The 12,604-nt window shown below is 39.7% G+C and overlaps 1 protein-coding gene and 1 long non-coding RNA gene across 4 annotated transcripts in view; both read left to right on the forward strand.

Annotated features, from left to right (window-relative positions):
- Nucleotides 1-12,604, forward strand: part of Taf15 (TATA-box binding protein associated factor 15) — a 51,641-nt gene that overhangs the window by 19,212 nt on the left and 19,825 nt on the right. The gene's annotated exons all lie outside the window — the stretch shown is intronic.
- On the forward strand, nt 4,653-8,407 carry LOC122117478. Its single transcript, XR_006149172.1, has 2 exons — nt 4,653-6,349; nt 7,944-8,407. It is a non-coding gene; the product is annotated as an uncharacterized LOC122117478 (long non-coding RNA).

The raw sequence follows: 12,604 nt of genomic DNA on the forward strand, positions 1-12,604 counted from the left end.
TCTCTCTTGCTACTTTTCTTTGTTATTGTTACTTTGCTGATTTGATTTTAGTATCAAATTTAGAAGATTTTAAGAGATTATGTTGTAGAAAAAAGGGCAGAAATTAGAACTTTATGTTCATAAATTGTCTTAGAATTTGGTATGTTAATATTTTTTACGGTGTATGTTAAACACCAATAACCACCAGTAAATATGGTGTATGTGTTAAATACCCTTACTATGCTATGGTTAAACACTGGACTTTTTTTTGCCAGAGTAAGAATCTAGACCTTTAAAAATGACTCTGGGATATCAATATTTTTGTATGTAAACAATTAAAAGAAGTCAGTTCTATGTTGAATGGCGGAGAGGCTAATCCTTAATTTTGAGTTCCTTGGGCAAGGAACCTAATAGAGTAGAAAAATGGGATTGGTATATAAGAGGAAGATTTAATATAATTAAGCTATTTTGTCCTCCTTCTTAAAGTAAATAATTATTGAAATAATTAGTTCAGCATCACATAAAACATTTTATATTTCATGTAGATAAGAGTTGTGGTAAAGGATTGACTTTAATTTAGCTTTTTCCCATCACTCCTATTATTAGATGATACACTGATTTACAATATAAGTTATATCATATAGTTTTAAAATTATTATTATTATTTGCCAGTCTTGGGACTTGAACTCAGGGCCTAGGCTCTGTCCTTGAGCCTCTCAGTGCTTAAGGAGCCATAGCGCCACCTCTGACCTTTTCTGTTTATGTGGTGCTGAGGAATCGAACCCAAGGTTTCATGCATGCTAGGCAAGCACTCTATCACCAAGCCATATTCTCAGCCCTAAAATTATTTTTAAATATATCTGTAAGATACATTTTAACTCTAAAAACTCCAAAAAATATTTTAATTCTAAAATCAAGAATGAAATAGCAATTTGCATCTATCCTTAGATTAGACTGGTAAGTTGCATATTTGTTCATGAAATACACAGGCTTAAGGATAATTTATGTTTATTAGAAAATTGAAAATATCAGTGACCTGTTACTGATATTTAATAATATATAAATGGCAGTTCATTTTTTGCTCCTTAGATACTAGATTAGATATCTGTTCCTGAGGTGTCCTGAAAAATAAAACCAGTATGAACAGACTTACAAGTTACTCAGAAATTTGATTCACTTTCTTGTATATCTCTATTTTTAATATATATGCTTTAGTATTATTAAAATACTAGTGTAAACATATTTAAATTTTTTTTAAAGCTGTAGACATCGTCTTAAATGGCAGTTTACAAATATATATAAAAAAAGATAAGGGCTAAGCACTGACAGCTCATGCTTATAATCCTAAGCTACTCAGTTTGAAGCCAGCCAGCGCAGGAAAAGTCTGTGAGACTCCAATAACAATCAGAAAAAGCCAAAAGTTGGAGCTGTGGCTCAAGTGATAGAGTGCAGGCCTTGCATACCAGGCCCTGAGTTCTAGCCCCAGGACCAGCTTTAAAAAAAAAAATCTCTTGTCAGTGGCACCGGCTTATGTGACCCCGTCTGAGGATTTGTGTGCTGTGTGAGGTTGTATATGCTGGTGTGCACAGCCTTGGAGGGAAGGAGAAAACTCCTTGAAACTGGGCAATAGTCCAGATGCCCGGCCACAACCTCAGGGGAAGACATGCAGAATTTTGCTAGTCTTGATCCTCTGAATGACCTCATGATACTCCGTCACACTCCCTTTTTGTGTGTAAGAAAAATCTCCTGGGCCTTGCTTATCTCTTGTAATCTTTGATCACTGTAAAACTGTTTCATGTTTGCTGACTAAGATGAATTTTTTTTGTTTGCTAAGATTAACTCTGTATTCTATATATAAGCATGTAGTGCTTTTAATAAACTTTGTCTATACCCGCAAGGTGTAGTCTACTCTGCCTACCAGGCACTGCATTCCCAGATCTTGCTGTGTGAGCAGCAACAAGTGGCACCTGGAGTTTTAATTAGAAGGATGGTGGTGTCCTCAGAGAAGGAGGTAAGTGGGAAGCATTTCATTATGAGACATCACTTTCTTAAGAAAAGTGGAGCAGAGTTGTTCAAAGAACCACTTCTGGAGTGTCTCGATACTATTTGTGAGCATAACCCATGGTTCCCCAACAAGAGAACTTTCGATGAAAAACATGGCAGAGAGTTAAAAACAATGTAAGGAGAGCTTACATAGAAATATTGAAAGATGAGGACCAGGAAGGTGGCTCAGTGGTAGAGTGCTTGCCTTGCATGCATGAAGCCCTGGGCTTGATTCCTCAGTACCACATAACCAGAAAAAGCTAGAAGTGGTGCTGTGGCTCAGGTGGGTAGAGCCTTGAGCTGAAGAGCTGAGGGACAGCACCCAGGCCCAGAGTTCAGGCCTTATCACCGGCAAAACAAAAAGAAATATTGAAAGATGAAAAGATTGTTGATCAGAAACAAAGTGTAAAAGGATTACTGCATCATTGTAAAGAAGAAGCTTAGCTACTGAAAGGTTTTCTGTTCCTGTTGTGGCATGCCACGTGTCTGTGTTCATGTCCTTTTTCCTGTCTACTGAAAAGTTTTTTATTGTTGGCAAAGTTTTTTTAACTGACTGCGTGGTTCAATCATAATTAGGCAAAATATCGCCACGAAAATTCCAAAAACTCTTAATTAAACGGCCAATATTAAAATCTTAAGTGCGCTCTATGATTTGTGCACAAACTTGTCTGCCTATTTGTCTATATGTAAAATGTGTAAAAGGGTCATGGTTTCAAAGTTATCAAGTATTCTGCTTGCTAAAAGATCTTTGTTAATGGGACTTGTGATTTAATCTGAATTGCCTTGAAAATTCTGAGATTGCCTGACTACAAGGCTCAGGCTGCATTTTCTCCTTGTGGAAGCTGCCAGAGGGGAGGGTGTAGATGGCTGTGAGCCTGGTTCAGACATTTGGCTGGTCCTGTCAGTGCAAATGGTTATAAAGTGCTCTTGTCTAAGATTGGATAAAAGACAAGAGTCAGGCCAGTTTAGTTTCAGGTGACCCTCACCCAGCCTTCCTCCAACTGAAGGTATTCAAAAGGCCAATTGGTAAGATGCCTGGCTAAACAAGCAAGCCCTGGAAAAATTGTGGTCCAGATAAGTACTTTGTTAAAAGGTTTTATCTACCACTGAAAATTTCAGAAAATGTATGTACAACTGCTTTTTATTTTTGTGCACTTTAAGATCTGTGTGAGTGTGTCTGAGCCCATGTGAATATGTTTAAGATAAAAACTATGTGCTGTAAAAGATTTCGGTGAGTTTTAAGTTTAAAATTCAAAAAAGTTCTGAGGTTTGGATGTTACCAAAAGTCTTGAAGAATTACTGCATTGTTTTAAAGGCTAAGGATTTGTTCATTTGAAAATTAGAAAATTTAGTATTTTGAAATCTGGTATTTTTAAATGCATGAGGCTGTTTACACTGTAATCAAGTTATCTGTCTTAGCCAAAAGGCATTGGGGATCTGGGATTTATTTCCCTCGGCTAAAATTTGGGGGAAAGTATTAGAAACTTAAATGTAAAGGTTTGCTTACGACTGCTAAAGACTTTACCTGTTTTGTCTGTCTAAAACTTGTAAGGTAGGAAGTAGGAAAGTTTCATTAGGTAGCCAATGAAGAGAAAACCATGGGTTATTTAGGCAGGAAAAGAAGTTTATTTACCAAACTGCTGCCCCCACCATGCATGGTGGAGAGGCAAGTCCCAAAAGGGGCGACCCAGCCCAGGCTAGTACTTATGTAGGCGAGGCACAGGAGGAGGAATGGCCTGATGGGGGTGTGGCCACAATGGAGTTTATTTACCAAAGCTAATGTACCAAACTGCTGCCCTCCCCTCCTGCTGTGCACGGTAGAGAGCATGTCCTAAAAGGGATGGAGGACCCTCCCCCCCCTTCCCCATTACTTATCTAGGCCAGGCACAGGAAGTGGTGGGGGAAAGGTCACACTGGATCTGGATGTGACCTCAGGGCCTGGGACTCACTTGTGGTCCTAAGAGAGGCTAGTGAGACCAGGGGCGGCCCAGGGTATGACCTAGCAGGAGGGGGAGGTGACTGCTTCCAGGTGTGCCAGTTACCTAGGTACTGCAAATACGGGCGGGAAAATTAGCCAAGGGATAGGGAGATGACTACACAGGGCCTGCATGGCCTGGATGATCTTAAAAACTGCTTGGGTACTTCAGTTGAAGAGAAAAGGAAAGGTAAAACTTAGGATGAGCCAAGAGAAAACCCATAGTAGAAAAGAATGGACACTGCAAACCTGATGGTAAAGTGAGTGATGTGATGATGTGATTGGTATTGCTAGAACTGCCCTTGGATGTATTAAAAATTGAAAAGGCTTTAAAAAGTAGGGTTGAAAAGTTTATCTGTGTAATGTGATCTGGTTTTAATGCTATTCTGCTATTGGATATGTGTTAAAAAGACAAAATATGTTGACTCTAGATTCAATGCTAGTTTATTATAACTTTGGCATTAAGGAAAAACTGTCATTTGAGTTCAAAAGTTTTTTAGGAGGTAAATCAGACAGAAAAATTAAATACATAAAATATACCTTTTAAAATAAGCAACCAGGGCTCGGAATGTGGCTCATTGGTAGAGTGCTTGCCTTGCGTGCATGAGGCCCTGGATTCAATTCTTCAGCACCACATAAACAGAAAAAGCTGAAAGTGGTGCTGTGGCTCAAGTGGTAGAGCGCTAGCCTTGAGCTGAAGAACTGAAGGAGAGTGCCCAGGCTCGGAGGTCAGGCCCCAAGACATACTCACATACATACACACATACATATATACATAAATAAATAAGTAGCCAAAAGGCAATGCATGAGGTTCTTTAAATGAAGAATAAAGTGTTAAAGCAGAGGTTAGTAAAAGGCTTTTTAAATCAGGAATGGATTCCTGGATATGAAATTTGGAAGTAAAATTGTTCTAAGTGTTTGTTTCAAAGTACAAAAAGGAAAAATTATGGCTACCAAAACGATTCCAGCTTGCCATTATACATTTTTTCAGCAGACCCACAGCAAAAGACAGGATATTTACAAGTTCGTCAGGTGTACCTTTAACCCTTAATAAATTCCAGGTAAGAGCATGGTTAAAAAGCTACTTCCATGTTGACCACCTTGTTGCTTTTGATTGGGGTAAAGTGGCCTTTTGTAAGACTCATTGATCTGAAAACTGTGGTTCAAGCCAACCCGGGCAGAGAAAGGACTATGAGACTGTCATCTCTAATCTGCCAGCAGAGTGCTGGAAAGTGGAGTTGCTTTGGAGCTCAAAGTGGTAGAATGCTACCATGAGCTGGAGAGCTGAAGGACAGTACTCAGCCCTGAGTTCAAGTCCAGTGACAGACCAAGGGCAATGCCAAGGTGCATTTAACCCAGCATGCAGAAAAACACTCCTGGGACCTTGGCCATGATGGAGCAACCAGAAGCAGTTACATGCCACTGCTTAGATGGCAGAGACTATGTCATATCCTGGAGTCACTTACACTTGGCCCTTCAAAAATTGATCAGAGTCAGAGGTCATGGGAAGATAGTTTACAAGCATGCATAACTGGCCTGGAACTTGTCAATCATCTGTGATAGTGGGCAGTAAAAGGCTAAGGTTGTAAAATGTGGGGGATAGTTAAAATCCCAAACCCCCTGTATCTGCTCAAAATCCTAATTGGCAGTGAGCTTTGAGTTGGCACCAGTCACATAAATTTCCTCTGTTAAGGAAAGACAGTTTACAGACCTGAGATTATATGTCCCTATTAAGAACTGCTTAAAGGCCTACCCAGGTAACTTAGGCATTATTAGGGTCACTAAAGATTAGCTTTCCATGCCTGTAACCCTATAAAACACTTAAGCTCCAATTATTAAAAAACAAAAAAGGGGGAGCCCCAAGGGAAACTCTTGCCTTAACCTTATTTACTTTAATTTTAAAAATTTACCTCAAGGTGATCCTTATCCTAGAGCTGAAAAGCAGTTTACCTCTCCAGCTCCATCTCAAGACCATACTCCCATATGGTTTAAAGAATTTGATCAGTGAAACCAGGACTAATGACTCGTTGTGGGAAAGGGTATGCTTCTATCGTTCCAGATGGATCTACCGGCAACATATGGGATCCTCTGTGGCCCATCCGACCCTGGAAGGATGAGAACAGTACAACCTAAACCTGAGGAAGAAGAATTAAAACGGCGCCTTGCAGGCCTAAATGTGAAGACCCAATGACGCTATCGTCCCTATCACAAGAAAACTAGTCAGACGCTGCCAACATGGGGTCAGATTAAGACGTTGTCAGACAAGGGAGAAGTTCTGATCAGTACTGAAGGCCCAGAACACTCGCACATCTGTTTTTGGCCATGGTTGTGCTGCTCACCTGTACTTCCATGGTGAGTAGTGAACATGTGGATTGAGCCTATGTCCCTCACCTGCCATTGTTAAGATTAGTAGATTGCTAGATCCTGGCTGGTGGTATATGCTCATGACAGTGTGTATCTTCCTCCACCTTGGGACCATACAGGTCCCGCTCATCCAGCTGAGGAAGGAACAGTTATCCTTAGGAGTGGGGTCTTTACCACTGTTTGGGGGTACCCCCTTGTTTTACCAATCAGAAGACAGGTATGGGTGTACATTTTGCCTGATGATAAGTCTATTGGTGGAATTTGACCATTTAGTACACTTTCCTTAGGTTTCATTCATCAGAATCATTCTGACTAAATATGACTGGGTGACCAGCCAACCCCGTATGTCAGGGCATTAAATGTTGCAATTGTGTTTACACTCCTATTCAGTGGTCTCAGTGTCGCAGCCCTAGAGGAAAAATTATACAGCATAATAATGTTTCATTTATAGATTGGGCCCCCAGGGGCATTTCATCGCCAGTAGTTCTGAAAAACATGTTGATGATTGGTGTACTAGTAATTTTTCTGTTTGATAGCGTTTATACAATGGAATTATAAATCATGTAGAACCCACTGGTTTGCTTACCTGGCATGATGAGGCCTTGCACCTCGTAGACCACCAATAAATTTTAAGGGACGTTTGAGCCCTGAACAATGCCATTTATGGAAACTTCTGCCTGTTTCATACAACTCAAAATTGTCTTGGTCATTTTATTAGAGCCTACAAGGCAAACTATACATTTTATAGGAATCACTCTTCTTTTGTACAGGCTTGTGTTAGACTTCCTTATGTATTAGCCATAGGCACTGTGTCAATTAGTGAAACTTTACGTAACTTAGTTTTGATTGTCGACTTTTACATGTTTAAATCAATCTATTCCTTTTAATGTCTTCTTAATCCCTTCAGATATGACCATCTTGCTTAGGGGGTCTGGGTGCCTGTTAACTTCACCTGACCTTGGCAAGAGAGCCGCATTGTCGGTTTGCTGACAGGAATTTTCCAATGAGTATTCAAAAGAACTAAGAGGTTTCTGGGCATAATTATAGCCGCAGTTATTGAACTGATTGCTGTTGCCACAGCCGCTGCAACCACTGGAGTAGCTCTGCATACCACTGTCCAACCCAAGAACTTTGTAGGGATGTGGCAGCAAGATTCTCATCAGCCGTGGGTTCATCAGATAAATATTGAACAGGACATTGAGTCTCACATAAACACCCTACAAATGCGGTCCAGTGGATGAGAGACCAGATAATTGATCTGTAAAAACAACTTAGCTTTAAATGTGATTAGAGGCCAACAAGGCTGTGTGTTACCAACGCCCCCTTTAATGCATCACTTGGCAGGAACTTTAGTACCACCTGCAGAACTTGTGAGGAAATTTATCTTGGAATATACATCAGCTACTACAAGAAGTCACTGAGACTTCTGGGCATAAACTCCCTGGGATGGGAAATGAAGGCTTAGCTGAAGGAATAGCATCTGTATTACATCAATTAAATCCCTGTACCTGGAGGCAGAGTTTTACCCATAGTGCTTTTACAGGATTGATTGTATTGTGTCTTATATTTGCGTTCTTTGCAGGATACCACTGTCTCCACTACAAAATAGCCAAGATGTCCCTTCCACAAAGGAATTTTGTGCTTGCTCTACTACACTTAAAAAAACAAAAAAGGGGGAGCTGTCGAAGGCACTGGCCACGTGATTCCTTCTGAGGATTTGTGTGCTGTGTGAGGTTGTGTATGCTGGTGTACACAGCCTTAGGGGGAAAGAGAAAACTCCTTGAAAGTCTGGGCAACAGTCCAGATGCCTGGCCACACCTCAGGGGAAGACATGCAGAATGGGCTCTACATACTCCTCTGAATGGTCTTATAACACTCCCTCATACTCCTTTTATGTATGTAAGAAAATCACCTGCACTTTGCTTATCTCCTGTAACCTTTGATCTCGTAAAACTGTTTCATGTTTGCTGACTAAGATTAACTCTCGGTGTGTATGTGCTATATATAAGCATAAGTGCTATTAATAAACTTTGTCTATACCTGCAAGGTGTAGTCCACTCTCTGCCTACCCGGCACTGCGTTCCCAGTCTCGCTGTGTGAACAGCAACAATCCCTTTTTATTATTAAAGGTTTGCTTTCTATCTAAAATAGAATTCCGAAATCAAGTTTACTTAATTTTCCAGAGGAAGTGCTGTAGGTTATTGGCTACCTTGAAATGGTATACATTTTAGGTTGTATATCCTAGGTTTAATTTTGTTTTCATAAGGGGTTTATAATTATAACCTACTAGATTATGTAGTCAACTATATAGTGTCTGACTAAGTAAGGAACAAGTTTGAAAGTTTGTACAAATACGTTTTTATCTGTGAGCAAGAACTCATTTTACAACCAGAGAATTCAAAGTATCTTAAATGATTTTCCTGATGAAGTAAGAAACAACCTCGTTGGCAATATATTTCAATATAATTTGTAGCTCAGGCTGAATTAAGTTTTAATTTCAGACATTTCCCCCTTAAAAAAAAACCCAAATCTTTTTTTGACTGGATTTTTGTTAATAAGAATTTAAACAGTTTTTTGGTATAAAAAGATGTTTGAATGCCTTAGTCTTGTAGTTGACATTTTACAATTTATAAATCATTTTTGTGAGTCTATGAATGTGGCTCAAATAGCAGAACACCTGCCTAGTAAGTGTGATGCCTTGTATTCAATTGCTAGTTTTGCCAACAAATTTTTTTTTTTTTTCGTCAGTCATGGGGCTTGAACTCAGGGCCTGAATGCTGTCCCTTAGCTCTTCAGTTCAAGGCAAGCACTCTACCACTTGAGCCATAGTGCCACTTTCAGCCTTTTCTGCTTATGTGGTGCAGAGGAATTGAATCCAGGGCCTCATGCATGCATGGCAAGCACTCTACCACTGAGCCACCTTCCCAGCCCCCATCAAACCTTTTTATTTACCTTTAGAAACTTCCTCATACAAAATTATGTGTTTAAGCCCGGTGTATATTTGGTCGAAATATGTTGATCTGGTTTAAGTGAGGATAATACTGAGGGAACCAAATGTTTAGAATCTTGCCTCTTTTCTCTCTCCTCCCCCAATAGAAAGGATATTCACAAAAGGCCTGTTTCAAAACTCTGGATAATTTTTTTTTTTTTTTTTAATTGGGCTGAGAAACTTTTTAGGTAGAAGGCCAGCTAGTAAATCTTAAGACTTAGAAGGCCACCTGGTTTCAAGTTTTAAAGCTTGTCCTTGGAGTACCAAAGCATCCACAATATGTAAATGAGTAAGCATGAAACTTCATTATGGATACTAAAATTAAAAATGTGTAATTTTCATGTGTTACAACATGTTTAAGATGTGTTATTTAACATATTCACGTCAAGTATTTTGAATTTGAATATAAATGCCTAATTTCAGATTTTTTTCATACTTGGTTTTATACTTGAATACCAGAAATACTTAACATTTTTTCATTCATTTTTGTCATCACTCCCGTTTGTGTTTCTAATCATCTTACTTAATATGTTGGAAATATTGTCTTAGGATCTTTGAAGACTAGCTGCATGAAAGTATTCTCTTGGGCTATTTAGTGGATTTACATTTATAATTGAAGAAATAGGAGTTTAGTTTGAGGTGAGGGCTGAATGTATGGTAAAGATTAGGATTGTTTTAGATGAAAATTTCATGATTGCTTGGTTGGAAGAATTCAGAACCCACCTGCTTTTCAAATATGGAAGAGATAGGAATTTATAAGGACAATAGGAAACCGTATTCTTTTTTCGTTTGAAATAGCAATTATGGGAAAGAAGATTATTTTTCTTGTTCTGTAATTCATATTGACACCTTAATGTACTAGAAGTTGAGACTTTACATTGTCCATTTGTTTTTTAATTTTATTGCCTTATATAAAATTGCCAGAATTTCTTAAGATAATTGTTTTTCATTATTAGTATGCTATCAAGTTAATTGAATGTTTCAGACTTACAGGTAAAATAAGGGATACTCTTGAGTATTTTCTCCCTTTTACAAGAGTGTTTAATTAGCTCCTTTAAGAATGTGTGTATGTCCTCGGCTGACATGTAGCTCAGTGGTAGTTGCGAGCCTCTCATGCTCAAGGTCCTGGGCTTTTAGTATGTTTTTGTGACAGTCTAGAATAGCACAGCTCAATAACAATACAGGGGTCATAAATGTGAGCTTTATATATATATGTATATATAATATATAATATATATATATATATATATATATATATATATATATGTATATGTATTAGTGCTGGTACTGGAGCTTAAACTCAAGGGCCTAGATCTGTCCCTTGGCCTGTTTGCTTAAGGCTAGTGCTCTACCACTTAAGCCACAGCTCCACTTCTGGCTTCTTGGTGGTTAATTAGAGATAAGGATCTCACAGACTTTTCCTGCTTGGGCTTGCTTCAGACTATAATCCTCAGATCTCAGCCTCCTGAGTAGCCAGTTATAGGTGAGCCACCAGTGCCTGGCTGAGCCTTATATGTAATTTTAAATAACCTACTAGTCATATTAAAAAAAAATCCAAACAGTATCTCAGTGCAATGACACTTGAAATCCTAACTATATGGAAGGATTGTGGTTCAAGACCACCCTGTGCAAAAAGTTTGCAAAAATCCTAATAAAAGTTTGGTGTGGAAATAGTATCACAGTTCAGACTAGCCAAAGCATAGAAATGAGATCCTATTTCAAAAATCAGCAAAAAGGGCAGGGAGTGTGGCTTATGTAGTAGAGCACCTGACTATAAAGCTTGAAGCCCTGAGTTACAATGGCAGAACCACCACAAAAAGAAAAATCAGCAGAGGGGTAAAGAGAGGGTGGGTGGTTGTATAGCTGAGTGGCAGAGCACTTGTCTAGCATGCACGAGTCTCTGGATTTAGTCCCTCGAACCACAAAAGAAAGAAAACAATGGAAATATGTTGCTGGTCACATAGCGAGAACTGGGAACTCAGTGCCTGGTAGGCAGAGAGTGGACTGCACCGTGCAGGTATAGACAAAAGTTTACTAAAAGCACTACATGTTAATATATAGCATACATACAAAGTTATTCTTAATGAGCAAGAGTTAATCTTAGCGAACATGAAACAGTTTTACATGATCATAAGGTTACAAGACATAAGGCAAGGGTAATTTTTCTTACATGAAGGGAGTGTGAGGGAGTTGTTATGGGGTCATTCAGATGAGTTTGTAGAGCCCATTCTGCCTGTCTTCCCCTGAGGTCTTGGCCAGGCATCTGGACTTTGAAGGAATTTTCTCTTTCCCCACAAGGCAGCGGCTAGGTACCCTACTGTTTCCTGGACTATGGAAGAGTTTTCTTCTTGTACAGCAATATGCATAGCCTCACAGCACACAAATCCTCAGATGTGGTCAGGCGGGCCAGTGCCTTCGACAGCTCCCCCATTTTTATTTTTTTATTTTTTTTTCACTTGATTGTGGGGCCTGAGGCTGGCGCCTTAGCACTTAAGCCACAGCGCCACTTTTTTCTGTTTATGTGGTGCTGAGGAATCGAACCCAGGGCCTCATGCATGCGAGGCAAGACTCTACCACTGAGCCACCTTCCCAGCCCCCCTTGTTTTTTAAGCATAGTACAGCAAGCACAAAATTCCTTTGTGGAAGGGACATCTTGGCTATTTTGTAGTGGAGACAGTGGTATCTTGCAAATAACACAAATATAAGGCACAATATAAGCAATAGATTTATCATCAGGCAAAATGTACACCCATACCTGTCTTCTGATTGGTAAAACAAGGGGGTACCCCCAAACAGTGGTAAAGACCCCACTCCTAAGGATAACTGTTCCTTCCTCAGCTGGATGAGCGGGACCTGTATGGTCCCAAGGTGGAGGAAGATACACACTGTCATGAGCATATACCACCAGCCAGGATCTAGCAATCTACTAATCTTAACAATGGCAGGTGAGGGACATAGGCTCAATCCACATGTTCACTACTCACCATGGAAGTACAGGTGAGCAGCACAACCATGGCCAAAAACAGATGTGCGAGTGTTCTGGGCCTTCAGTACTGATCAGAACTTCTCCCTTGTCTGACAACGTCTTAATCTGACCCCATGTTGGCAGCGTCTGACTAGTTTTCTTGTGATAGGGACGATAGCGTCATTGGGTCTTCACATTTAGGCCTGCAAGGCGCCGTTTTAATTCTTCTTCCTCAGGTTTAGGTTGTACTGTTCTCATCCTTCCAGGGTCGGATGGGCCACAGAGGATC

This window comes from Dipodomys spectabilis, unplaced genomic scaffold (genome assembly GCF_019054845.1).
Source record: "Dipodomys spectabilis isolate Male_0828 unplaced genomic scaffold, ASM1905484v1 ptg000004l, whole genome shotgun sequence".
Classification (NCBI taxonomy): Eukaryota; Metazoa; Chordata; class Mammalia; order Rodentia; family Heteromyidae; genus Dipodomys; species Dipodomys spectabilis.